General features: G+C 41.9%; 1 long non-coding RNA gene and 1 pseudogene across 3 annotated transcripts in view; one reads left to right on the forward strand and one right to left on the reverse strand.

Annotated features, from left to right (window-relative positions):
- The window catches only part of LOC148373165 (uncharacterized), a 129,470-nt gene that overhangs the window by 40,150 nt on the left and 62,269 nt on the right, over window positions 1-27,051 (reverse strand). For 2 of the 3 annotated variants that reach the window (XR_015849595.1, XR_015849593.1), the window contains exon 3: window positions 18,579-18,662. This is a non-coding gene — a long non-coding RNA (uncharacterized LOC148373165). Of the gene's footprint in view, window positions 1-13,249; window positions 13,814-18,578; window positions 18,663-27,051 lie in introns of those variants that run through there. The other variant, XR_015849594.1, reaches the window with a different exon arrangement.
- Window positions 562-6,885, forward strand: LOC148373166 (uncharacterized; annotated as a pseudogene).

Consider the following 27,051-nt stretch of genomic DNA (forward strand, 5'->3'; position numbering starts at 1 on the left):
CAACACTTTCAAACTAAGTTTAGTATAAATCTACTTATAACATTCATTTCATGTATATGATATTGCTGTTTTCCCTCTGCCATTAGTATGTACCTGTATTTATTCATCTTCATTCATGCAATGTTTGCTACAAGCCACGTGAACTCCTCTTTCCACCATGCTTTTAATGTACGTTTACGTTTTAGAGCGTCATGAATTTTGTGAGCTTCTTTTGAATCCTTCTTCTGGGGCTGAGGTTTATATACGGTACTTACGGTCGTTTTGCTTGTTATTTTGTTGTACAATCTACTATTTCTGCGTTAAACTGCACGATGCTTTCATCAGTTGAATTATTGATTTTTATGGCAGCTTGTCATTAGGATCCTGAAACCAGACCAGTTGAGAACCACTGGTCCTACATTGACTTTAGATTGGCAAAGGCACTCTGATAGGAGTCTGGTGGTACACACACGGTTGTTCAGACTTCCTACACACACAGACTGGACGAATGCCTGAATTTGTGTGTTTGTATCTTCCGTGTGTGCATTTGTGCCTGTGTCTATCTGCGTCCTGGTCTGCCCCATGCCCTGCAGGATCTTTAGCGGAACATTGCCTTTTCATCCTGGCCCGGATCTTCTTCATCAGCGTATCGGTGAGGAAGATCGCAGAGACTCCGTCAAATACGCAAAGTCCGCCTACCGTCCGCATCGCTTCTCATCCATCGCACCGCCACCCAAACCCGAAAACCCCGGCAGGCGGATTTAGGAGACAAAAGCGGGAGGTCTGGCGCGGGGGTAGCGCCGTCTTCTCTTTCAGGAGTCTAATGAGGATAAGAATAAAATATGGAGTCTTTTTTTTCCCGGGCATTTCAGCTCCTTGGAAAGTCTGGCGCGGCTGATAAAAGTGAAAAGTGATGGAGCAGCTTTGCACCGCCTGGATCGGGGACGGGAGGGGGTCCGGAATTAGACAAAGACGCCTTTGGTAGGGTGGAGTTCCATGCATAGGGAAGATGGCCATGAGATGAACTTGGGAAAACATCTACCGTATTTTCCGCACTATAAGGCGCACCGGGTTATAGGGCGCACCCCCAAAAAATAGTTTTTGGTCCTATTTTTGACATACATAAGACGCACTGGATTATAAGGCGCTACAATGGGAACGTGGACAAAACAGTCAGATCGTGCAAACTACTTACCCCCTTAACATTCCGAAAGCTTGCAAAGAAGCAAATACGTGTCGAGAACACGTGCGGATGCCGTTTCCGTACGATGTCACTCAAATGCATCGTTCCATCATTCGGAAGGTTAAAGTCTTGGGATTCAAGAAATGCCAACCATTCCTTAGTTTCTATTTTCGCTCGCAACTTTACTGTGCATATGACAATAAACACTTGGAATTGAGTTTAATTTAAAATAGACACTCCATTCCATCCATTATCTGCACCGCTTATCACAGAAACATCGAGTTCAGTCTGAAACAAGATACAGGGAAAATATATAGCCGGAGTAGCTCACCGAAGTCGTTGTGTTCAATAATAATGTGCAGCCGTGGTCCTCTTAGATCCGTGAGTTTAGTAAATCCAGGAGAATAAAATATTTACAAATACAAAATAGTAAAAAAATGCTTTCTGTATGCCGTCAGCCAGGTGCTATACGCGTTCATCTTTTTCGGCCAATTGCAGGCTTTGTTTCGCCGCTTAAGCCAATGCCAGCCTGTAAATGATAAAAAGGATCCGCCCCCTTGACCTCCGAATAACTTTAGCCAATAGTGATCGAATGATGATTGACACATTAATTAGCCAATGAAACGCCGGTAAATAAATCCCAGCATACACCGCGGACTACTTGGCGTTCGGGGGAAAATCGAGTCGGCGGCTGCAAGTTAGTTGGAAAACTTAATGTTGATCCATATATAAGGCGCACTGTATTATAAGGCGCATGGTCAGCTTTTGAAAAAAATAAAGGCTTTTAGGTGCGCCTTATAGTGCGGAAAATACGGTACTTGAAAAAGTTCTCTTGACTTCACTGTTCACACAGAAGTTACTGTTTTTATATATAGTGGGGCAAATCGGTATTTAGTCAACCACCATATGTGAAAGTTATCCTATTTGAAAAGATTAGAAAGGCAGTGTTCATTTTACATTTGAAAAGTGATGGGTCCCGGGGACTCGCATGGTCAAAAATCTATTAAGTCCCAACAGAGATCTATGGCTCCCCAAAATTGAGTCTTATCCAGGTTGAAGTTGTAAATCGGCGACAAATATGTCATATAAATCGATATATTCATTCCGTTTTAATCATCACAGTTTATTGGTAATACAAATCAGTTATCACTTCAAGAGTTTTCAGTTCACAAAAATATTGTACATGATACAAAATAATAATGCGGAAATATTAGTCTATATCGGGGGTGTCAAACTCATTTTAGCTCGGTGGCCACACGATAGAACAAACATTCTATCGGGGGCCGGTTTAGTGGATTAGAGAGAAAGAAAAAAAAGAGAGAAAGAAATAAGAGAAAGATAGGGAGAGAAAGGTAGAGAGGGTGGGACAAAAAAAAAAGAAAGAGATACAGAGAGAGAAAGTGAGTGAGAAACAAGAGATAAAAACAGAAATAGTGAGAGAGGGGAAAAGAAAGAGAAAGAATGAAATCCAAAGAGAAATAGAAAGAGAGAAAAAGAGGAGAGAAGAGAGAAGGAGAGAAAGAGAGAAAGGGGAAAGACAGAAAGGGAAAGCAAGAGAAAGAGAGAGTAAAGGAAAAAATGAAGTGAGAGCAAAATAAGGTAAAAAGACAGAGAGAAAGAGAAAAAAAGGAGCAAAGAAAGAGAAAAAGAGACAGAAAGAGTGAAAGAGAGAGAAAAATGGAGGAAGAGAGAGAGAGAGAGAAAGAGAGATTAGAGAGAGAGAGAGAAATACAAGTGCAGCGTTTGTGAGAGGCACCTGGCTTTGGCAACATCAAGTGGACCTATTTCAACCTGCAGCTCATTTTTCTCTTGCGCTTCTGTGAGCGTTGTCTCGCGGGCCAGATCCAATCCCCTAGCGGGCCTGATCCGGCCCGCAGGCCACCTGTTTGACACCTGTGGTCTATATATTCATGCAGTTATAATCATCACAGTTAATTGGTAATACAAAGCAGTTAACACTTCAGATTTGTCGGTTCATATATTCTTGGTGGTTTGCTGTCCCGCCACAGTTGTAATGCCTTCTCAAGGTCCAATTGCAGCAACGGAAATTCCATAGCTAATTTGTGGTTTTCGTTGTGCCGATCCAATGTGCTTTTCTGAAAGTTCGAATTTCGAAATGATTTATGCAATCCAGTTTTTTTGTCACGCTGGGTGCACGCATCACAGAACATGTCGCCTCCATTATCATCCTCCTCATAACGTCACCAGGAATATAAGTGAGTCCATTTTGGCAGAAAAGTCCTTTTCTTGCGAGGAGTATTCTTTTGTTTATTTTCTTTCGTCGAATCGTTGGCTTCAACACACGTGTTTTCCTTGCCTTCGCGATCTTCCAAAGAATTTCTCCGCCGTTTTTTCGTGCCGGAATTATTGCCGTTGATATCACTTTCTGCATTATGTTTCGACTTCTTACTGAGACTGAAGAAATGACCAATTTTGTGTTGATTTTCACCTTATACTAACTGTTTTTTCGGAGGCATACTCAACCTTCACCTTCCCTCGACAACAAGCACCACAACAATGACGTCATCTCGGAGCAATGAGATCTCGTTTGCCGAGATCGGCGTGCGGATAAAAACTTGAACCGCGAGACCAAAACAACAATGGGGGATCTTTGTAAAAAAAAAAAAAAAAAAAAAAAAAGTACCGTGTTTTCCGCATTATAAGGCGCACCTAAAAGTCTTACATTTTTTTCAAAAGCTGACCATCCGCCTTATAATACAGTGCGCCTTATATATGGATCAATATTAGGTCGCAAGGTCTCGCAACTTACGCAACAGCCGCCGACTCGATTTTCCCCGGAAGGCGAAGTCGTTCGCGGTGTATGCTGGGATTTAAATACTGGCGTTTCATTGGCTAACCAATGTGTCAATCATCATTTGAATCGATCGCTATTGGCTAAAGTTATTCGGAGTCTTGGATACGCTAGAGGGCCAAAACAAACCCTGCAATTGGCCGAAAAAGATGACTGAATAGCAAGCTTGCTTAACTACGCCATAAAGAAACATGTTTCATTAGTCTGTATTTGTAAATATTTGACTCTCCTGGATTAACTACAATCTCGGTTGAAAGAAGACCATGATTGTGTATCATTATTGAACGTGAGAACTTGGGTGAGTTATGCGGCTTTCTATTTTGCCGGTATCTTGTTTTAGAACGATCTTGATGTTGCTGTGATGAGTTGAGTGAATTCAACTCAATTCCAAGTGTTTATTGTCATATCCACAGTAAAGTTGCGAGCGAAAAAGAAAATAGAAACTAAGGAATGGTTGGCATTTCTTGAATTCCAAGACTTTAACCTTCCGAATGATATTTGAAACGAAGCATTTGAGTGACATCGTACGGACACCGCATCCACACGTGTCTACGACACGTATTTGCTTCTTTGCAAGCTTTGGGAATGTTAAGGGGGTAATCAGTTGGACTGAACCATCTGACTGTTTTGTCCACGTTCCCATGTAGCACCTTATAATCCGGTGCGCCTTATCTATGGAAGATATAGGACCAAAAACTATTTTTTGGGGGTACGCCCTATAACCCGCTGCACCCTATAGTGCGGAAATTACGGTAATCGGGTAATAATAACAATTTTGTGTCAAAAAAGTTGCGTCCCGGTGACGCGGGCAAAGGAGACCACTGGAAAGGTATGTCATTGTCAACAAGGGGAAACCTCAACCGTGAGAGACAGAAAAACAACAGAAAATCACATTGACTTTTAAAGAATTTATCTCCAAATTGGAATTTTGGGTCAATGAAGTATTTGATCACCTACAAAAAAAGCAAGATTTCTAGCAGTCAAAGAGGTCCGACTTTTTCTAACGAGGTCAAACGAAGCTTTACTCATTACCTGTATTTAGGCACCTATTTTAACTCATCGGTATTTAAAACAACTGTCCACTACCTCAGTCGGTCCCACTCCAAACTTCACTAGAGCCAAGAACAAAGAGCTGTCCAAGGACACCAGAGACAAAATTCTAGACCTGAACAAGGCTAGGAAAACTGAATCTACAATAGGTTAAACACTTGGTTTTAAGAAATCAACAGTGGGAGCAATGTTCCCTGTCATTTTCCTTACGGGTCTGAGCGTTCACACAAAGTCGGTGAGCAACGCTTGAAACAACAGTGAGCAACGGCAATCCCAAGTGTGGCAACTAAGTCATTAGCAAACATGTCCAAAACTTGACATCACGTTACATTTTGCGGAGTTTCCGGCAATTCCAAATGATTTTTCTCTTTTGAATGGATTGACTCATGTACGATTGCAAAGGTTGTACGGCCTACAAACGTCGTTTGTTTTTACAACTATTCTTTCACAAGATTTCCATTTCTTTTTATTTCCTGATGTATTTTGTGGCATAATATCAACATTTTTGGGGGCTTATGGAGTCGGTTGCACGATAAAGAACTGTACTTAATCACATTTTTGAGTGGAAGTACAATGTTGGCAACAAGATTGACTTGATATCATTGGAAATTATTTGAATGCAACACACACTTTTTCTTCTTTTTTCAGTGTTTTTTTCTACTTTTTTTTAAATTCCTTTTGAAAAAATCTCATTGTGTTTATTTTTTCCCAGCTGTTACTTTTTTCTTTTGGTTCTCTATTTACTTTTTTCCTACATTTCTTTCTTTTCTGGCTTTTTTCTAAATTTTTCCTTCCTTTTGTTTCTTTTTTTTCTCAGCTTTTCACTACTTTTTCATTTGGGTATTTTTTTCTTTTTTGTTCTATTCCCCCATTCCTTTAAGTCATGTTGTGCATCATTTTACATAATATTTGGTCATGTTGGGATTAAAGAAGCAAAAACAACCTGAAGAGGGGGTGGCAGTGGCTCGTCTTGGGATCAAGGGATCCCAGTTTGAATCCCGGCTTGTCCATGTTACATGTCGAAGTGTCCTTGGGTAAGACACTGAACCCCTAACACCCCCAATAAGCAGGTTAGCGTCTTACATGGCTACAATACAAGGCCGCTATTGGGAAAGGTGAAGCACACTGTAAAGCGCTTTGGGAAGTCATTGACTTGAAAAGCACTATAGAAATGCATTTTATTTTAAGAACCGTTTAGGACCCGAAAGAGCCAGTTGCTTTTAGTGAGCCGAGCCGAAGAAGCCGGTTCTCGACAAACTCTACTAACTTTAATCAACTTCGTTCTACTTCAACTCGACTTCAAAATACCGCATTTAGGACACAGCGTCGGGGGAACCCGTGTACTGTATTTTGACCTTCATGCACTGTAACTTTGACTTAAGTCGCTTCTTAATTAGTAATTCTGAGCCCTGATTTTTGTGCGCTGGCTAGATTTTCTTCTGCGCTGAGAATGTGCGAGCAGTGCGCAATTGTGCACGCGAGCAGCTTAGAGGGAACACTGAGTGAAAGACATTATTAGAAAAATGGAAGACATACAAGACCGACAATCTCCCTCCATCTGGGGCTCCATGCAGGATCTCACCCTGTGGCGTCAAAACGATAACAAGAACAGTGAGCATAAAAATCCTAGAACCACACGGCGGACCTAATGAATGACCTACAGAGAGTTGGGACCACAGTCACAAAGGTTACTATCTGAAACACAATGCTCCACCAGGGACTCAAATCCTTAAATGCCAGATGTGTCTCCCAGATGAAGCCAGTACATTTCCAGGGCCTTCTGCAGTTTGCTAAATAAGATTTGGATGATCCAGAAGAGGACTGAGAGAACGTGTTATGGTCAGATGAAACGTTGGGGTAGACACACAGGTTCTCGTGTTTGGAAATGAAAAAATACTGAATTGCATCCGAAGCGAACCATACCAGCTGTGAAGCATCGAGGTGGAAATATCATATCAAATATCAAAATTTTGCAAAGGGACTTGGAAGATTTTTTCCCCACTGTATAACAAATTATCAATGAAAAATCCCCGTTACTATTCAATGATAAAGTAGCACAGTTTAGCAAACATGCTAACAATGATAGTAGAGCATGTTAATTTACAATAATTCTTTAGGCAAGAACATTTGAGAATAATAGGGTAGAACAGTGTTTTTCCACCAGGGGGCCAAGGAACATTGGTGTGCAGTGAGACCTTTTCAAGAATGCCAAAAGAAATTGCCTACTTTTATCTTTGCAAACACAAAATATTCTATATTTCGGCATCTTTGCTTTCTTCCATTGATCAGCTGAGTAACTATAGCATTCATCCATATCAGTAGGTGGCAGCAGGTTTTATTTTTATTCTTTTTATATACTAAATTTGTGCTCATGAGGTGGTACAAAAGTATATATTAATTATTTTTGGTTAAATGAATCACTTGTTTTAGGCAAGCAAGTTTAGGTGGACACCACCCGATTAGCTTTTATCATAACTTCCCGAAGTCCAAAATCAAGAGCCTTCAGCTGGTACAAAATGCTGCAGCGAAGCTTTTAACTAAGACAAGAAAGTTTGATCACAAGATTAAATGAAATGAAATGAATTGGTTAGATGAAGCAGTTTAAGGTTGCGCTACAAATAAGTAATCAAATAAAGCAAATAAAGATCTTGCAACCTATTTTTACAGATTTTGTTTTTTACTTAACAATAAACAGAAACAGTCAAACCTAGTAAAATGATATAATAAATCAAATAGAGTAAATATCTTGCACTTCATTCTGCTCATTTTATTTTATTGTGTATTCTTTTTTAGGAATACACCGAAAAAGCTAAATCTAGTAAAACTATTTTGTTCTAGATAATTTTGGGGATAATTTTAAGGACTATTATTGTTTTCTACAAAATAGTTTATTTTGTGTTTTATTAGCATATTTGGTATTGGAGTCATCCAAAAGTCATTGAAAGTACCGTATTTTCCGCACTATAAGGCGCACCTAAAAGCCTTTCTTTTTTTCAAAAGCTGACCATGCGCCTTATAATACAGTGCGCCTTATATATGGATCAATATTAAGTCGCAAAGTCTTCCAACTTACTTGCAGCCGCCGACTCGATTTTCCCCCGAACGCGAAGTATGCTGGGATTTATTTACCGGCGTTTCATTGGCTAACCAACGTGTCAATCATCATTTGAATCGATCACTATTGGCTAAGTTATTCGGAGGTAAAGGAGGCGGATCCTTTTTATCATTTACAGGCTGGCATAGGCTAAAGCGGCAAAACAAAGCCTGCAATTGGCCGAAAAAGGTGAATGTGAATAGCAAGTCTGGTTGTCTACGGCATAGAGGAAACATGTTTTACCATTCTGTATTTGTAAATATTTGACTCTCCTGGATTTACTACACTCACGAATATAAAAGGACCATGGTTGCACATTATTATTGAACACAACGACTTCGGTGAGCTACTCCGGCTATATATTTTCCCAGTATCTTGTTTCAGACTGAACTCGATGTTTCTGTGATAAGCGGTGCAGATAATGGATGGAATGGAGTGTCTATTTTTAAATTCAACTCAATTCCAAGTGTTTATTGTCAAATGCACAGTAAAGTTGCGAGCAAAAAAGAAAATAGAAAGTAAGGAATGGTTGGCATTTCTTGAATCCCAAGACTTTAACCTTTTGAATGATATTTGGAACGATGCATTTGAGTGACATCGTACGGACACTGCATCCGCACGTGTTCTCGACACGTATTTGCAAGCTTTGGGAATGTTAAGGGGGTAAGAAGTTTGCACGATCTGACTGTTTTGTCCACGTTCCCATTGTAGCGCCTTATAATCCGGTGCGTCTTATGTATGTCAAGTATAGGACCAACAACTATTTTTTCGGGGTGCGCCCTATAACCCGGTGCGCCTCATAGTGCGGAAAATACGGTAATCAAGTTAAAGTAACCCTACCCAACCCTGAAGGTTTCAAATCATGTGTGGAATTTCAAACTAGAGCAATAGAATCACATTAAGTGTCGTAGTAGGGTTTTTAGAAACTTGGGGTCCTTTAGAACTGTAACTCAGGCTTAAAACTAGAAAATAAAAATAAAATAAAAGGTAAATATCAGGATTGGGCCAATCACGTCCGTTTTTCCAGGATGAAAAAAGGAAACGGTCACGGTTGGTGGAGAGCGGTCACTTCGATTAAAGTCCCGTGAACGCTATTCAACATTGAAAAACTCTCGGAGCCCTCTGACTGCCCGGTTGTCACGGTAACCGCATCCACATCCCTCTCAATGGAGACGTTTCGCAATGTCAGACAATCCGGGAATGCGTCCACTTTCAGGATAAAGTCACTTTGGGACATGGCGGAAGGGAGGAGGGGGGGGTTTGAAGGGATCGGGGTGTCAAGAGGGACCGCTGTCGCCCTGCCACGTCCAATTAGACGGAGGCTATCCTCGTTAGCTTCGGGTCAAATTCAATTATCCTCACGTTCCGGCCAAGGAGGCACCACCGAATTTTCTTTGTCTTTATGTTATGTGTTGGAACTGACAGACAGCCGTTTACATGATGGTTGATGCAAAATGGCAGATCGGTCCTTTAGGACCGCCCCCTCATTTGAATAGCATTTCGAGACCAATTTCATGCTTGAGAATGTAATGGATAACTGACAACAGTACCATTAAATAGGTAAATTTAATTACATTTCTATATTTATTTAGGATTTTTTTTTTTAGATAGATGTCTAGATAGATGTCTAGATAGATAGATAGATAGATGTCTACATATAGAAAGCTAGATGTCTAGATAGATGTCTAGATAGATGTGTAGATAGATAGAGGTCTAGATAGATAGAAATCTAGATGTCTAGATAGAGATAGATAGATAGATGTCTAGATGTCTAGATAGATAGATGTATAGATAGATAGATAGATAGATATATGTCTAGATAGATATATGTCTAGATAGATAGATAGATGATTAGATAGATAGATGTCTAGATGTCTAGATAGATAGAAATCTAGATGTCTAGATAGAGATAGATAGATAGATGTCTAGATAGATAGATGTATAGATAGATAGATAGATGTCTAGATAGATAGATAGATGTCTAAATACAGTATAGAAAGCTAGATGTCTAGATAGATGTCTAGAAAGATGTCAAGATAGATAGATACATGTCTAGATAGTTAGATGTCTATATGTCTAGATAGATAGAAATCTAGATGTCCAGATGGATAGATAGATGTCTAGATAGATAGATGTCTAGATAGAGATAGGTAGATGTCTAGATAGATAGTTGTCTAGATGTCTAGATAGATAGATGTCTAGATAGATATATGTCTAGATAGATAGATAGATAGATATGTCTAGATGTCTAGATAGATAGATAGATGTCTAGATAGATAGATAGATGTCTAGATAGATAGATGTCTAGATAGATAGATGTCTAGATGGATAGATAGATGTCTAGATAGATAGATAGATGTCTAGATAGATAGATAGAGATAGATAGATGTCTAGATAGATAGGTAGATGTCTAGATAGAGAGATAGATGTCTAGATAGATATATGTCTAGATAGAAAGATAGATATATGTCAGGATGTCTAGATAGATAGAAGTCTTGATAGATAGAAGTCTAGATAGATAGAAGTCTAGATGTCTAGATAGATGTCTAGATAGATGTCTAGATATATGTCTAGATAGATGTCTAGATAGAGATAGATAGATGGATGTCTAGATGTCTAGATGGATAGAAATCTAGGTGTCTAGATAGATGGATACTTTATTCATCCCCGCAGGGAAATTCACAATTTTAGGTATCTTTTTTAAATTTGTATTTAGCATTTTCTATTGTTATTTATGCCTAAAATGAACAGCACTAGTGCGGCTGTGATCCATTACCCCTGATCTCATGTTACTGATAGCGGGAACTTGTGCTTAGCTTGCCAAAAAGGAAATGCAGCCGCAATCCATTATCCCTGGTTGACTATTGCAGAGAGTCCGGCACAGCGCGATTTCTGTTTTGGAGATGCAGAGTTGTTGCACAAACCATTATCCCCAGTGGATTGTTGCTGTGAGCTAGTGCACGTAGAAAGGGAATGGAGTCATTACAGTCGTGGATATTTTATATCACTGTCGAGAGTAACGCCGTTATGGCACTACGTCACGGCAATATTTTTTCAGTGACGGGTTTATCTAACTTGTTACTTTTTCCACCATTACCATTACTGTCGGTCAAAAGCGGTGTTACATTGAATAAAGCAGTTTAGAACTTCTCAGAGTTATTTATGTCACGTCTTTTCAGAAATTGTCAGCATTCAAAATAGCGACTACCATATAGTGAGATAGCAATTACCAAGTACTGAAGCACGTAAAGAAAAGGCGAATGAGGGCTGGGACGCGAGAAATGTTAGCCCCATATTTGACAATGATGCTGTCGTTGCTGCGGCAACCGTCTCGCGTCGTTTGAGAAAGAAACGTCTCTGTGATCCGGCACTTGGAAGTGAAGGAAGGGAGCCAGCTCCCCACCAATTAACAATTAACTTTCTCTTAGTCGGTCAAAATGGTTTTGGAGGGATTCCGTAGTGTAGGCTATGTCTACTTGACCAGTTGTCTCAGGTTGTGATAATTGCATTTATATTATTTAACTCACTATATTTTGGCTGATTTTTATTTGATGTTATTGTTTATTTTTGTTGCATTTCAAGTGAAGGATGCTGGTATGGTGTAATCATTATGACAGGGTTCTATAACACAACTTCCTGTCTGTTCTTCTTTATTCAAGTGACTGGAATACTGCGCAGAATAATTTAAGTTCTTAGACACACAACAGCTTTTTTGTAAAGTAACAGAAATAGTTATTTTCCTCGTAACTACTGTTGGGATTTAAACTATCAAAATGTACGGTTTGCCAAATTGTTCGAATTAGTTATCTGACTCCGATAACCAAACACATCCTACATTCATCCAACAAATATGAGTGCTCGTTTTGACAAAAAATTGATCAGGAGCTGGCATTTCCACACGGGGGCGGATTTTTATTATTCCTAACAGCAGATCGAAGTGTAACCACAGGAGACGGCCCCCATCCGAGTTACCCGGGATTATTTATACATTTCAACAAACAAAGCAAAGACGTCCTACTCTTCCCCTATTGGCTATGTGTCATCTGCAGCTAACTTTAGCGTGTCGGCTCCTCCCATGGGCGTGCCAAGGTAATTGTTTTGTGCCCAACAATCTCTAGTCGTCCTGCGTCAGCACACCCACACCTCCTGTTATCAGAAGTGTCCTAGACAAAACAACTGCCATTTATGCATTCCACACAGCCTGCCCTGACCTTTTAGATAGATAGATAAATAGATAGATACTTTATTCATCCCCGTAGGGAAATTCACACTTCCAGCAGTCTACCCCGTTGTTTAATAACAGATGAACATGATGCCCTAGGGGTGCTTGTAGCGAAGTGGATGACGTCACGCCAGTCCAAAAATTCGACATCCCTGCGGCAGATGGAAAACTTTTCTTTGTGAAAATCCAGGGATACACCACCTCGCGTTAGCAAGTCCGCCTTCTCTCCGATTCCCCCCGGCTTTCGTGTCTCTGTTTAGCGGCGTTGAAGCCGGATTGCTCCGGGTAGCTCCGGGTGGCTACACGTTAGCGTCCGGAATGCTAAACGTGAGCCACGTTTCCGCGAAACACGGCAACTGCGCTCCCTGTGCGCTTCGATGTTTTCCACCAGCACTCGATGATCTTATTTGGTCGTGAGTTCGCATTTACCATGATTACGGACGGTACCGAAGACTTATAACGCCGCTAGCCGCTTCGCTAGCTTCCGCTTTTCCTCCACGATAGGCCCCTTCATCACGCTGGCACGAGAATTTTTCAGGGCAAGGAGTTGAAATTCCTTGAATACACGCATTTCTTGTGCATTAAAACCCATGTCCATAGGATAGAAGTAATCCATAGTGTAGTTGTCAAAACGGGAAGAAAAAACACCGAAGATAGGAGCAGACAATAAAACAATAGGGCAGCTGCTGGAAAAGGCAGCCGCTCGTGGCAGCGCCGCTTTTTTTTTTTTATTGTACATTGAACAATATTTGGGAATTTTTTTTTAGATAGATAGATAGATGTCTAAATAGATGTCTAGATAGATGTCTAGATAGATAGATGCCAGTACATATCTTTATTGCATTAAACTGAATACATGTAACTTGTAGTCAATCGTATAAAATCCTTTAGAGTCAAATGTATAAAATCCTTTACGATAATAAACAAATGTTTCTACTTTGTGGGTTTTGACTGTTTTGGAACGCAACCCCGCATAAAAACAAGGGATTACTGTATTATGAACAAATAAGATACACTAAATTACATTTCGAGGCGGCACGTAGGAAGCGCAGCCAGGAGGAACGCTATGAAATGGAGAAAAATGACCAGTGGGAATAAAGCATCTGTGTTAAGATGACGGGTGGAGGGTTAAGGTCCTGCCGAAAATCTATTTATTCTCCCGGAGCGCAAACGGCAAAGACTTTCCTGCACCGGCCCGACCGAGAACATTTATTCCCTGGCAGCGACGGCGGATTTTTTTTCTTCTCTCTCCTCGTCCCGGTCGGTGATGGCGTTTCGCGGCAGATTAGAGGACAAAAAAAAAGGAGTTATGAAGCCGACAGCTGCACCGGCGGGAGATAGGGTGGCGGGCGGGAGGCCGGGAAATGGATTCATGCTCCCGACTCTGCGGGTTAACAGCCTGTCGCCGGCCGGGCTTCCTTATCACCCTGCTCAGATCAATGGCGCCGACACCCACAATGCACCTGCGGGATGCTGAAATAAAATCATTATCCCCCACCCCTCTCCTCCCGGGACTTCACACCTTCGTGAGCGCCCACTTTGGAACTTTTCGTCAATGCCGAGAAGGAAAAAGCCGGGTAGCGAGGGGAAAACACAGCACAAGTTGCGTTTTTTTTATGAAAATTGGGGAACGCTTCCCGCTCTACAAGGCTATTTGGATTGTAAGAAGCACCCCAAAAAATAGTATTTTCAAGAGGTTGACCGATTAGCGATCAATTCTCGGCACCGCTATTTGTGAATTAGAATGGATATCGGTATCAGCGTTTTTATTAATTCGACAAGCCGATCAAATGTATTTAAAACTGGGTTGTTTAGGATCAGATGCAGCCAAGCCTCACTCCCCTGCGCTTCTACTTCTAACCTCCCCCCACTCTGCGCCTTCTGATTGGATAAGCAACTGAAAGCAGAAACCCTTAAGCCAGGGGTGTCAAACACATTTGAACTCGGGGGCCAAGTTTGACTAAATCATCTGACTGTTTTGTCGACGTTCCCATTAGAACGCCTTATAATCCGGTGCGCCTTATCTATGGAAGATATAGGACGAAAAACTATTTTTTGGGGGTGCGCCCTATAACCCGGTGCGCCTTATTGTGCGGAAAATACGGTAATTAACATCACATGATTCAGATATTTTTTAGGCCAGCAGAGAAGGCCTTGCAGGCCCACCGCTGGATTTGGGTCAGGGATGATCGATTAATGGATTATAATTTCGTGTAAGCACGGCGGAGCAGTGGTCAGCGCGTGTGCGGCACAGTTCTGAGGTCGTGGGAACCTCCTGAGTGGGTTCAGATCCAGCTCCCGGCCTTACTGTGCGGAGTTTGTATGTTTTCCCCGTGCTTGCGTGGGTTTCCTCCGGGCACTGCGGTTTCCTCCCACATTCCAAAAACATGCATTTCAGGTGAATTGGCCGGTCCAAATTGTCCCTAGGTGTGACTGAGCGAGTGAGTTGTCTGTCCCCGTGCGTACTGCAATTGGCTGGCAACCAGTTCAGGGTGTCCCCTGCCCACTGCCCGATGATTGCTGGGATGGGCTCCAGCCCCCCCGCGACCCTACTGAGGATAAGCTGTGTAGCTGATGAGATGAGATGAATTTCGTGTAATTTCGCACATTTGTATGCATTTCCAATGGTATCCATTGTATTCTCCTGTACATACGACGGTTGTAAGTCCACTTTTGGGGTTTGTAGGTGCGCCATACAGTCCGGAAAATGTGCTCATTTAACTCGTGAAAGCTTGCGTGCGTGAAGGCTTCGACAGATTTTTCATATTACGTTTGCGAGCGATGTTTGAATGAAAGCATAGAGTGTGCTCGGACAGGCAGATGATTGCTTTGTGTGTGTGTGAGCGGGAGAATGGGGGCTTACAGCCTGTGAAATGACATACTGTTCTATATGATATAACGTGTGAATGGACATGCAGATGTTTGAGTGAGAAAACCAGTCGCATTTACATAATGTGTGCGAGTGCGTCGTTTATGACAAGCGTGACTTACATTTATATATTGTAGGTTGTGCGGCGGGATAAGCAGATTGTCACATTTTGGTTATAAAAGGCGTTTTTTTATCAGTGTCTGAAACTGTTGAAGAAAATGATGACTCACAACACGTGGTAAGCTTTCTCTCCTGGCTTTGATCTCTTTGATCTCCGGCAAAACGGACATCAAATGCAGGGTTGGGTAGGGCTACTTGAACTGGATTACTTTCAATGACTTTTATATGACTCCAATACCAAATATGCTAATAAAAGACAAAAGAAACTAAATAGGAATAAAATGATGACTCACAACACGTGGTAAGCTTTCTCTGCTGGCTTTGACTCTTTGATCTCTGGCAAAACGAACATAAAATGCAGGGTTGGGTAGGGTTACTTGAACTGGATTACTTTCAATGACTTTTATATGACTCCAATACCAAATATGCTAATAAAAGACAAAAGAAACTAAATAGGAATAAAATGATGACTCACAACACGTGGTAAGCTTTCTCTGCTGGCTTTGACTCTTTGATCTCTGGCAAAACGAACATAAAATGCAGGGTTGGGTAGGGTTACTTGAACTGGATTACTTTCAATGACTTTTATATGACTCCAATACCAAATATGCTAATAAAAGACAAAAGAAACTAAATATGAATACAATAATGACTCACAACACGTGGTAAGCTTTCTCTCCTGGCTTTGATCTCTTTGATCTCCGGCAAAACGAACATAAAATGTGACAGGAACAAAATGAAAATCAATCCAAACATCATTTTTGCCGTTCCATGTGTTCCGTTACTCCCCAAGCCTGCACAAAATGGAGTCATTTTATTCATATTTAGTTTCTTTTGTCTTTTATTAGCATATTTGGTATTGGAGTCATCCAAAAGTCATTGAAAGTAATCCAGTTAAAGTAACCCTACCCAACCCTGCTCACCATACAAAGGTTTCAGGTTACGAAGTACCTGAACGGGAAACTATTGCCTCTCGTTACAAAGGCGTTTCAGGATACAAAGTGATTCCCTTGGTCTGGGAATCTCCCCCCAACTTAAATCGTCTTCCCCATGACCAGGGTTGGGTAGGGTTACTTTAACTGGATTACTTTCAATTACTTTTATATTATTCCAATACCGAATATGCTAATAAAAGACATAAGAAACTAAATATTAATCAAATGATGACTCACACCACGTGGTAAGCTTTCTCTCCTGGCTTTGATCTCTTTGATCTCCGGCAAAACGAACATCAAATGCCACAGAAACAAAATGAAAATAAATCCAAACATCATTTTTGCCGTTCCATGTGTTCCGTTACTCCCCAAGCCTGCACAAAATTTAGTCATTTTATTCATATTTAGTTTCTTGTCTTTTATTAGCATATTTGGTATTGGAGTAATCCAAAAGTAATTTAAAGTAATCAAGTTAAAGTAACCCTACCCAACCCTGGTCATGGGGAGGACGATTTAAGTTGAGGGGAGATTCCCAGACCAAGGGAATCACTTTGTATCCTGAAACGCCTTTGTAACGTGAGGCAATAGTTTCCTGTTCAGGTACTTTGTAACCTGAAACCTTTGTATGGTGAGATCAAAGAGATCAAAGCCAGGGGAGAAAGCTTACAACGTGTTGTGAGTCATCATTTTATTCCTATTTATTTTCTTTTGTCTTTTATTAGCATATTTGGTATCGGAGTCATCCAAAAGTCATTGAAAGTAATCCAGTTAAAGCAGGGGTGTCAAACTCATTTTAACTCAGGGGCCACATGGTAGAACAAACATTCTGTTGGGGGCCGGACTAGTAGATTAAAGAGAAAGAAAAAGAGAGATAAAGAAATAAGAGAAAGAGAGGGAAAAGGAGAGAGGGCGGGACAAAGAAAGAGAGAGAGGGAGGGAGCGTGAGAAACAAAAGATGAAAAAGAGAGAGGAGAGGGGGAAAGAAAGGGAGAGGAAGAAAGAAATCCAAAGAGAAATTAAAAGACAGAAGGAGATAAAAGAGAAAAGAAAGCGCGACGGGTAGGAAGAGAGAAGGAGAAAAGAGAGAAAAGGAAAAAAGGAAGTGAGAGCAAAATAAGTTAATAAGACACAGAGAGAGAAAGACAAAGAGCAACAAAGGAAGAGAAAAAGAGAGACATGGAGAGTGAAAGAGACAGAGTGGGAGAAAAGGGGTGGAAAAGAAAGAGAGAGAGAGAGAGAGAGAAATCAAAAGAAAGCGCGAAGGGTAGGAAGAGAGAAAGAGAAAAGGAAAAAAGGAAGTTAGAGCAAAAGAGGTAAAAAGATACACAGAGAAAGAGACAAAGAGCAACAAAGGAAGAGAAAAAGAGAGACACAGAGAGTGAAATAGACAGAGACAGAGTGGGAGAAAAGGGGTGGAAAAGAAAGAGAGAGAGAGAGAGAGAGAGAGAGAGAGAGGGAGAAAATGGGTGGAAGAAAGAGGGACAGAGAAAGAGAGACTTGGAGAAAAAAGGGGTGGAAGAGAGAGAGAGAGAGAGAGAGTGGGAGAAAAGGGGTGGAAGAGAGAGAGAGGGAAAAAAGGGGTGGAAGAGAGAGAGAGAGAGAGAGTGGGAGAAAAAGAGGTGGATTCGAGAGAGAGAGAGAGAGAGAGAGAGAGAGTGGGAGAAAAAGGGTGAAAGAGAGAGGGACAGAGAGAGAGAGAGAGTGGGAGAAAAAGGGGTGGAAGAGAGAGAGAGTGGGAGAAAAGGGGTGGAAGAGAGAGAGACAGAGAGAGGGAGAGAGAGAGAGAGACACACAGAGACAGAGAGAGAGAACTACAAGTACAGTGTCTTTGTTGGAGGCACCTGGCTTTGGCAACATCAAGTGGACATATTTCAACCTGCAGCTTGTTTTTCTCTTGCGCTTCTCTGAGTGTTGTCTCGCGGGCCGGATTCAATCCCTCAGTGGGCCTGATCTGGCCCGCGGGCCCCCTGTTTGACACCTGTGAGTTAAAGTAACCCTACCCAACCCTGCATTTTGTGTTCGTTTTGCCAGAGATCAAAGAGATCAAAGCCAGGAGAGAAAGCTTACCACGTGTTGTGAGTCATCATTTGATTCCGATTCAGTTTCTTTTGTCTTTTATGAGCATATTTGCTATTGGGGTCATCAGCAGTAGTGTAGTTTTCGCACTCATCTATTTATTTCAGAAAAAAAAATCATCTTCATCGCACTTTTTCGGAACGTGTGAACCAAAAAGAGCGTGCGCACCACAAACAGTGTACAGCAATCACGACGGTGCAGGTTTTTTCCTGAAGGAAGCAGGCAAAAGGTCACCTACTTGATTGGACGCTCGGTGCTTCTTCTCGCTCTCCATCAAATATTAACGATGTTCCTTTCAGCTTCGGCCACCTCCGAGAGCTTCCTGCAAAAGACCACGTCTGTGAAAAGTGCTCTACAGTGTCTCTATAATATCTTTGCGACGTCTCCGGATCGGAACTCCGGAATGTTACAGTAATACAGGGTTTGTAAGCCTTTTGAAACCTTTATTGACATTCAGACCGCTTGGATTTTTTTTTGTTAGTTTGGCCATCAAAGAGTCAGAAATCAGGTTATGTTACTGGACTAAGGGAGGAAAGGCAGGAACCCAGCTCCACTCATCATAAAAGGAGACTGTGCAGAGCACAGGCCCGCGAGACAACACCCAGAGAAGCGCAAGAGAAAAACAAGCTGCAGGTTGAAATATGTCAACTTGATGTTGCCAAAGCCAGTTGCCTCGAACAAAGACACTGTACTCGTATTTCTCTCTCTCTCTTTCTTTTCCACCCCTATTTTCCCAGTCTGTCTCTGTCTCTTTCACTCTCTGTGTCTCTCTTTTTCTCTTCCTTCGTTGCTCTTTCTCTCTCTGCGTCTTTTAACCTCTTTTGCTCTAACTTCCTTTTTTTCTTTTCTCTCTTTTCTCTTTCTCTCTTCATACCCTTCGCACTTTCTTTTCTCTTCTTCTGTGTTTCTATTTGGATATCTTTCTTCCTCTCCCTTTCTTTTCCCCCTCTCTCACTACTTTATCTTTTGTTTCTCCCTATCTCTCCCTCTCTCTTTTTCTTTCTTTGTCCCGCCCTCTCTCCTTTTCCCTCCGTCTTTCTCTTATTTCTTTATCTCTCTTTTTCTTTCTCTTTAATCTACTAGTCCGGCCCCCGACAGAATGTTTGTTCTATCGTGTGGCCCCAGAGTTAAAATGAGTTTGACACCCCTGGTTTAGAGAGAGTCCACTCTTTCAAATTCCTGGGTGTGCACATCTCCGATGACCTCTCCTGGTCTGCGAACACCAGAGCGGTGGTAGGGAAGGCCCAGCAGCGACTCCATTTCCTGAGAATTCTCAGGAAAAATCATCTGAAACAGCAGCTGCTGGTGTCCTTTAACAAAGCCACAGTGGAGAGAATTCTAACATACTGCATTACGGTGTGGCATGTTGGGTGCACGGCAGCAGACAGGAAAACACTTCAGAGGGTCATCAACACAGCCCAGAGAATCGTTGGTTACTCCCTACCCAGTCTGGAGGACAATACATTGCCTGCTCTCGCTACCTCACAGCAGAGCAGAAAACATCATCAAGGACTTTTCTCACCCCGGCCACCACCTCTTTGACCCGCTGCCTTCCGGCAAGCGCTACAGGTCAAAACAAAAAAAAAAAAACAGACTCGGAGACAGTTTCTTCCCCAGAGCCATGACCACCCTAAACACACACCGCACAAAAAACTGAAAAACTCTTGCAAACACACTAGCTCATACAGACGTAAAATGGTATTCATGCCTATGCTCACTTTGCACAATGTTGACTTTGTTTTATTACCATATTTTCTTTGCTCGTTTATCTTTCTTTTTTTTTATCCTCACACTGTTAATATGTGAAACTGGAGTGCCGTGCCCAATTTCGTTGTCACAATATGTTCAACCCATTTTGTAACAATGACAAGCTTTCACTATCTGGCAATATCCCCCATAACTTTTATTACAGATCAGGCCCGCAAAGGGATTGAATCCAGCCCGCGGGACAACACTCAGAGAAGCGCAAGAGAAAAACAAGCTGCAGGTTTGAAATATGTCCACTTGATGCCTCTCAAAAAGACACACACACTCTCTCTCTCTCTCTCTCTCTCTCTCTCTCTCTCTCTCTTCTCTCTCTCTCTCTCTCTCTCTCTCTCTCTCTCTCTCTCTCTCTCTCTCTCTCTCTCTCTCTCTCTCTCTCTCTCTCTCTCTCTCTTCTCTCTCTCTCTCTCTCTCTCTCTCTCTCTCTCTCTCTCTCTCTCTCTCTCTCTCTCTCTCTCTCTCCTCTCTCTCTCTCTCTCTCTCTCTCTCTTCTTTTCGCCAGGAATCAGAATGGAGATTTTCATTTTCAGCTGAAATAGCCAGGGTCCAGGAATAAAGCAGGGCGGAGCCCCCAACACCCCCACCCCCCCCCCCCCCCCCCCAAGCTCCTGGGTTTTAGGCAATGTACTTGTCCAAAAACCATGCTTATATTTATCATTTAAGTAACATTTTTAGAAGATTAAAATAATTTGCCCACATAACTGATTTTTTTGTAAATACTGCAAGATAAGTTCAAATGCAGTTCAGTCCCTGCAGCTTGAGCGACAATGCGGCCAATTTTTCTAACGGCCGCCAGGGTGCGCCAGAGCAATAAAGGAAAGAGTGAGACAGTCGGATTTTGAATTTGTTTGCTACGCAAGAGAAAAAGTGAAAAAGTCGGAATGCCTTTGGGGTTCAAAAACAGCGGAAATCCGCGGATCCACGGAAAATTCTGATCCCTGAGAATGTTTGTTCTTTCGTGTGGCCCCCCGAGTTAAAATGAGTCCGACACCCCTGCCTTAGAGTGATCATACTCCAGCTCCCCAGAATTTGGGCTTCTCACCATTTGATATAGGCCAGTATTTATATACTTTGAAATACCTTTTTTTGGTACTGAATTGAAAGCAAACATTTTACTGATACCAGTACAAAATGCGTTGGTCACCTGAAGGTGACACTCCAATTTTTTCCCACGAAAGAGAATTGATATTGTGGCGGCTCGGTAAAAAAAAAAAAGAAAAAATGGCGAGGCAGTCTCGGCTTGGAAATGAACACAATCGTTCACATCATGTCTTCAATTTAGCGGCGAGAGCACAGAGTGAATTTCATCAGAACAAGAGCGCGTGTTACGCAGACTGAGGGAAGAGCGCCCAAAATACATTTCTCCTGACCTTTTTCGAGCACCCTGAACTGCACACGGTCGGACGGCCCCTTCGTCTGAGGCAGGGGCGCCTGACTCCTTTTAGCTGGGGGGGCCACATCAGAAGGAAAACCAATCGGGGGAGGGGGGGGTATTTGTAGGTTTAAGAGAAAGAGAGAAGGAAAGAGAAGGAAAGAGAGAGAGGAAAAGAACCAGGGTGACAGAGTAGGAGAGAGGAGGTCAGAGGGACGGAAAAAAGGGAGAGCGAGAGATATCACAATAGAGAAAGAGCACAATCAAGAGAGAAAAAGTCAAAAAAGTAAGAAACAAAAAAGAGAAAGAGAGGGAGGACAATCAAAACAATGAGAAAATGCAAAAGAGAGAGGGAGCATGAGAGAGAGAAAGGGAAGATAGAGGAAAACATGAAGAACCAGGGTGACAGAGTCAGAGAGAGAAGGTGAGAGGGACAGAAAAAAAGGGAGAGTGAGAGAGATCACAATAGAGAAAGAGCACAATCGAGAGAGAAAAAGTGAGAAAAAAACAAAAAAGAGAAAGAGAGGGAGGACAATCAAAAGAATGAGAAAGGGCAAAAGAGGGAGGGAGCATGAGAGAGAGAAAGGGAAGATAGAGGAAAACATGAAGAACAGGGGTGACAGAGTCAGAGAGAGAAGGTCAGAGGGACAGAAAAAAGGGAGAGCGAGAGATATCACAATAAAGAAAGAGCAGAATCGAAAGAGAAAAGGGGAAAAAAGAAAGAAACAAAAAAGAGAAAGAGAGGAAGCACAATCAAAACAATGAGAAAAGGCAAAAGAGGGAGGGAGCATGAGAGAGAGAAAGGGAAGATAGAGGAAAATATGAAGAACCAGGGTGACAGAGTCGGAGAGAGAAGGTCAGAGGGACAAAAAAAGGAAAGTGAGAGAGAGAGAGAGAGAGATCACAATAAAGGAAGAGCACAATCGAGGGAGAAAAAGTAAGAAAAAAAGAAAGAAACTAAAAAAGAAAGAAAGAGAGGGAGAACAATCAAAAGAACGAGAAAAGGCAAAAGAGAGAGTTAGCATGAGAGAGAGAAAGGGAAGATTGGAAAACATGATGAACCAGGGTGACAGAGTCGGAGAGATGGATATCGAAATAGAGAAAGAGCACAATTGAAAAAGAGTGAGAAAAAAAGAAAGAAAAAAGAAAGAGAGGGAGGACAATCAAAAGAATGAGGAAAGACAAAAGAGAGTGAGCATGAGAGAGAGAAAGGGAATAAAAAAAAAGGAAGAAACGAGAAGGAAAGAGAGAAAAGGAAAAAAGAGAAATAGGAAAAAGTGAGAGAGAGGGTGAGAAAGAAAGAGTTCAAGAGAGTTGGTGTGAGAGAAAAAGAGCAAAAAAGAGAGTAGAAAGCGCTTCATTACCAGGAGTCTCAAAGGGCTGCACATTCCACAGATTATTGCAAACCACAGACTATGATGACACCATCCCCTGATCTAAAACCTACACGAGGGCAAGGAAAAACTCAAAAACCTCAAGATGAGGAAGAACCTTGAGAAGGGACCGCACGTGAGGTCATCCCCCTTCCAGGATAACCAGGCTGCAATAGATGGGTCCCAACAGAGATCTACGGGTCCCCAAAATTGAGTCTTATCCAGCTTGAAATTGTAAATCGCCCACAAATATATAACATAAATCTATATATTCATTCCGTTTTAATCATCACCGTTTATTTGTAATGCAAATCAGTTATCACTTCAAGAGTTTTCAGTTCACAACGATATTTTACATTATACAAAATAATATTGCTGAAATAATGATATTAATCTATATTTTTATTTAGTTTTAATCATCACAGTTAATTAGTAGTACAAAGCAGTTATATCTTCAGATTTTTCAGTTCGTATATTCTTCGAGGTTTGCTGTCCCGCCACAGTGGTAATGCCCTCTCAAGGACCAATCCATTATCATCCTCCTCATAGCGTCACCAGGAATATAATTGAGTCCATTTTGGCAAAAAAGTCCTTTTCTTGCAAGGAGTATTCTTTTGCTTGTTTTCTTTTGTCCAATCGTTCGCTTCAACACACGTGTTTTCCTTGCCTCCGCGATCTTCCGAAAAATTTCTCCGCCGTTTTTTTGTGCCAGAATTATTGCCGTTGTTGTCACTTTCTGCACTATGTTTTGACTTATTACTGACACTGAAGAAATGACCACTTTTGTGTTGATTTTCACCTAATACTTTTTTTTCGGAGGCATACTCATACCTATCAACCTCCAGGGCGCCATGCCCTTCCAAACTGTCGTATTTTCCCTTACAAACTACAAAGAAATCTTACACCATATTTTTTTTCAAACGTGTTTATTTACCTAGTTTAATGTGGTATGTGTTTCGTTGTATCATATATATTGTTAATGAACTTTTTGTTGTGAGACACCGAGTTGCTCGACATGAATGAGCTTTATTATAAAAAAAAAAGTTCAAAATGAAGTTGCTTGGACGTTCACTGCAGAAGGAAAAAGTACATGCAAATAGAATTAAGTACAATAATGCATTGTCTTATTCAAATTATGAATTCATTTTTTGCATTTAATTATTGTTGGTAATATATTGATTAAAGGGATAACTACAAAACTGTCTTTTTTTAATGTTCTCCTTTTATACTTCCTTTTTTTCTTAACTTCTTTATACAATATCATCGTTCGTAATATAATGCATCAAAGCAAGTGATCCGTTGGAGAGCCGGCTCTCTTGAATGAGTTGAGCCGAAAAAGCCGCTTCTCTAAAAAAGAGACGGACTACACAACTCGAACTGGTTTGACTTGATTGATTTGCCGTTTGGTGCTAGTCGGTACCCATCATTGACAAATTTGGGTTTTTCCATACAGATTTTCTTGTACGTCATACATGTCTTAAGATGCATAAAAAACGTACAGGTTGACAGGTATGAATTTCTCCGCCTTTTTTCGTGCCGGAATTTTTGCCGTTGTTATCACTTTCTGCATTATGTTTCGACTTATTACTGACACTGAAGAAATGACCAATTTTTTGTTGATTTTCACCTTAAATCGACGACAAGCACCACAACAATGACGTCATCTCAAAGCAACGAGATCTCGTTTGCCGAGATCGGAGTGGGGACGAAAACTCGAACTGCGAGACCAAAACAACAATGGCGGATGAGCCTGCCTGACCAAAAGTTTGGAGTGCGGACACAAATCCTTGTTTAGAAAAAGTAATCGGATAATAATGACAATTTGGTGTTAAAAAAGTTGTGTCCCGGGGACGCACGTTGATTCGAGACGATAGGTCCCCAGCAAAAATCATGCGTCTAGGACGCAGGGACGCGGGCAGACCAGAACACTGTATAAGCATTCGGTACCGTCCGTAATCATGGGAAATGAACTCTCTACCAAATAATACCAAAGATCTGGCTATGCTGGTGAAAAACAAAGCATACAGGGAGTGCAGTTTGCTGTGTTTTACGGAAACCTGGCTCACGTCTAGCATCCCGGACTCGCTACGTGGACACGCGGTGGTGTAACCCTGATTCCCATCTGCTGCAGGGACGTCGAACTTTAACTGGGTCAGTAGCTGGGACAGGAGTGCAAAAACGTGGTCAGAAGCAAGTCGTAAGCAAGAAAAGGAGAGTAGATGTCGTCGGAGACAAAAAAAAAGGTCGAAAGCCAGGACAGGAGAACAGACGTGGTCAGGAGCAAAACAGGTCGTAGCCGGAGATGGGAGCAAAAACGGAACAGGTGGGAGTCAGAGTCGAAAAAAGGCTTGCCTAGTATACACTGAGGTTTGCAGATGGACTGACCACGGTATCTACGTGGACACGAGGTGGTGTAACCCCGATTTCCATCTGCTGCAGGAACGTCGAACTTTTGGCCTAGCGTGTGACGTCATCCACTCCGCTGATGCTAAACTACAAACACAGCACCCCGAGGCCATCCTGTTAATAATCGACACAAGGATACTGCTGGAAGTATGAATAAAGTATCTATAAAGCTAAATAATTGAAGTACGGCGCTGTTGGTGGAACATAAACAAAGCGTGATATCCAAAGTGTTTTTCTGGCTTTTATCCTTCAGGGTCAGCCATTTTGCAACAATGCATATTCAAAGTGACATCCCGCGGCGGCAGCGACCTGTTATGCCGAGCGCACCAACAGGAGGCGGCGACGTCAAACGCAAGCAGCGTGCCAAGCTAAAGAGTGCTAACGCGATCTGCAAGGACATGGCGGCGACAGGGCGAAGTGGCTCGCCGCCATGTTTGGCACGGGGAAAATATGGCTGGCGTGTCATCCTCTTTTCATCTCCTGCCCAGTAGATGGGGCTCTCAATCGGGATTACTATTGTTATACAGTGAACTCGTTAATCTTAGGGGATATGTCCGGACACAAAAGACCTATTTTGTTGTTATCCTGTTGTAAAGTGCTTGAAATTCATTCTCATGAAATTTAATGTTTCCTATATATATATCATTTCCTTTTGATCCGTTGTGTTTTGCAGGTGGACGAAAGTGAAGGGAAGGAGGAACTGTCAAGACCGGAACGGAGACAGGACCCACTTGCGTTACGTTTCTCTCAGTTTTATTGGGAAGAAGGGAAAGGATTGCGCACACGATCAAATGATCGCTGGGCGCGGGAAACAGGTCACTCTGAATGCCTAAGTGGGACTTCTGTGCCGAGCGATGGTGGCGTCGGGAACGGGTCAGTAGCTGGGACAGGAGGGCAAAAACGTGGTCAGAAGCGAGTCATAAGCCAGAAAATGAGAGTAGACGTGGTAGGGGACGAAAAAGGTCGAAAGCCAGGACAGGAGAACAGACGTGGTCAGGAGCAAAACAGGTCGTCGCCGGAGACAGACGGGAGCAAAAACGGGACAGGTGGGAGTCAGAGTCGAAAAAAGGCTTGCCTAGCATACACTGAGGTTTGCAGATGAACTGACAAGAGGGAACAGATAAGAGTGGGTCTAAATAGGGACAGGGAGCTAATCAGAGTCCGAGGCACCTGGTGCCAAAGGAGCGGGCCACAGGTGAAGCATATCGGTAATCATGACAGGGTATGACAATGCCATACAAACTGATGCCAGCTGCTGATACTCACGAAGGAAGAAAATCAATGGCAAAGCGAAGCCACCAGAAAGCAGTTTTTGTTGGAATAATGTACAAAAGTTATTCAACTTTACTATAATTTATTTGTTTTATATGTTTTCTTGTGAGATATTGTGCTTACAAAATAGGATATTCTCTAAGCAAAAGTCTTCCACTACACCTTGGAAAGAGAGAATAAATGCTGTGAATCAGTTAGAGATTTGACCCGAAGGCCAAGGATCTTTTCCTGAAGTATAGCATGAAGAGAGTTAATCAGTCACATTTCAAATAACAAGTTGTTGTGCAAGAACTGGTTTCAATGGAAAAATTCAACATTCAACCAACCCCTAACCTTTAGTGTTGAAATGACATTGTAACCAAGGTGTTCTCAATAAAAGGCAAGGTGAGGGATGACTGCTTTGGAGTGAGTTGGAGGAACTGTAACCAAAAGCAGTTTTCCGTTCGCAAGTAAATCATACACAGTTCTCTGTGTCTTTTTTGTATACAGGTTTTTGTTACAACTGTTGGGTTGAACCTGACAGT

The sequence above is a fragment of the Urocampus carinirostris genome, chromosome 2, assembly GCF_059441175.1.
Source record: "Urocampus carinirostris isolate Australia breed hairy pipefish chromosome 2, RoL_Ucar_1.0, whole genome shotgun sequence".
NCBI lineage: Eukaryota > Metazoa > Chordata > Actinopteri > Syngnathiformes > Syngnathidae > Urocampus > Urocampus carinirostris.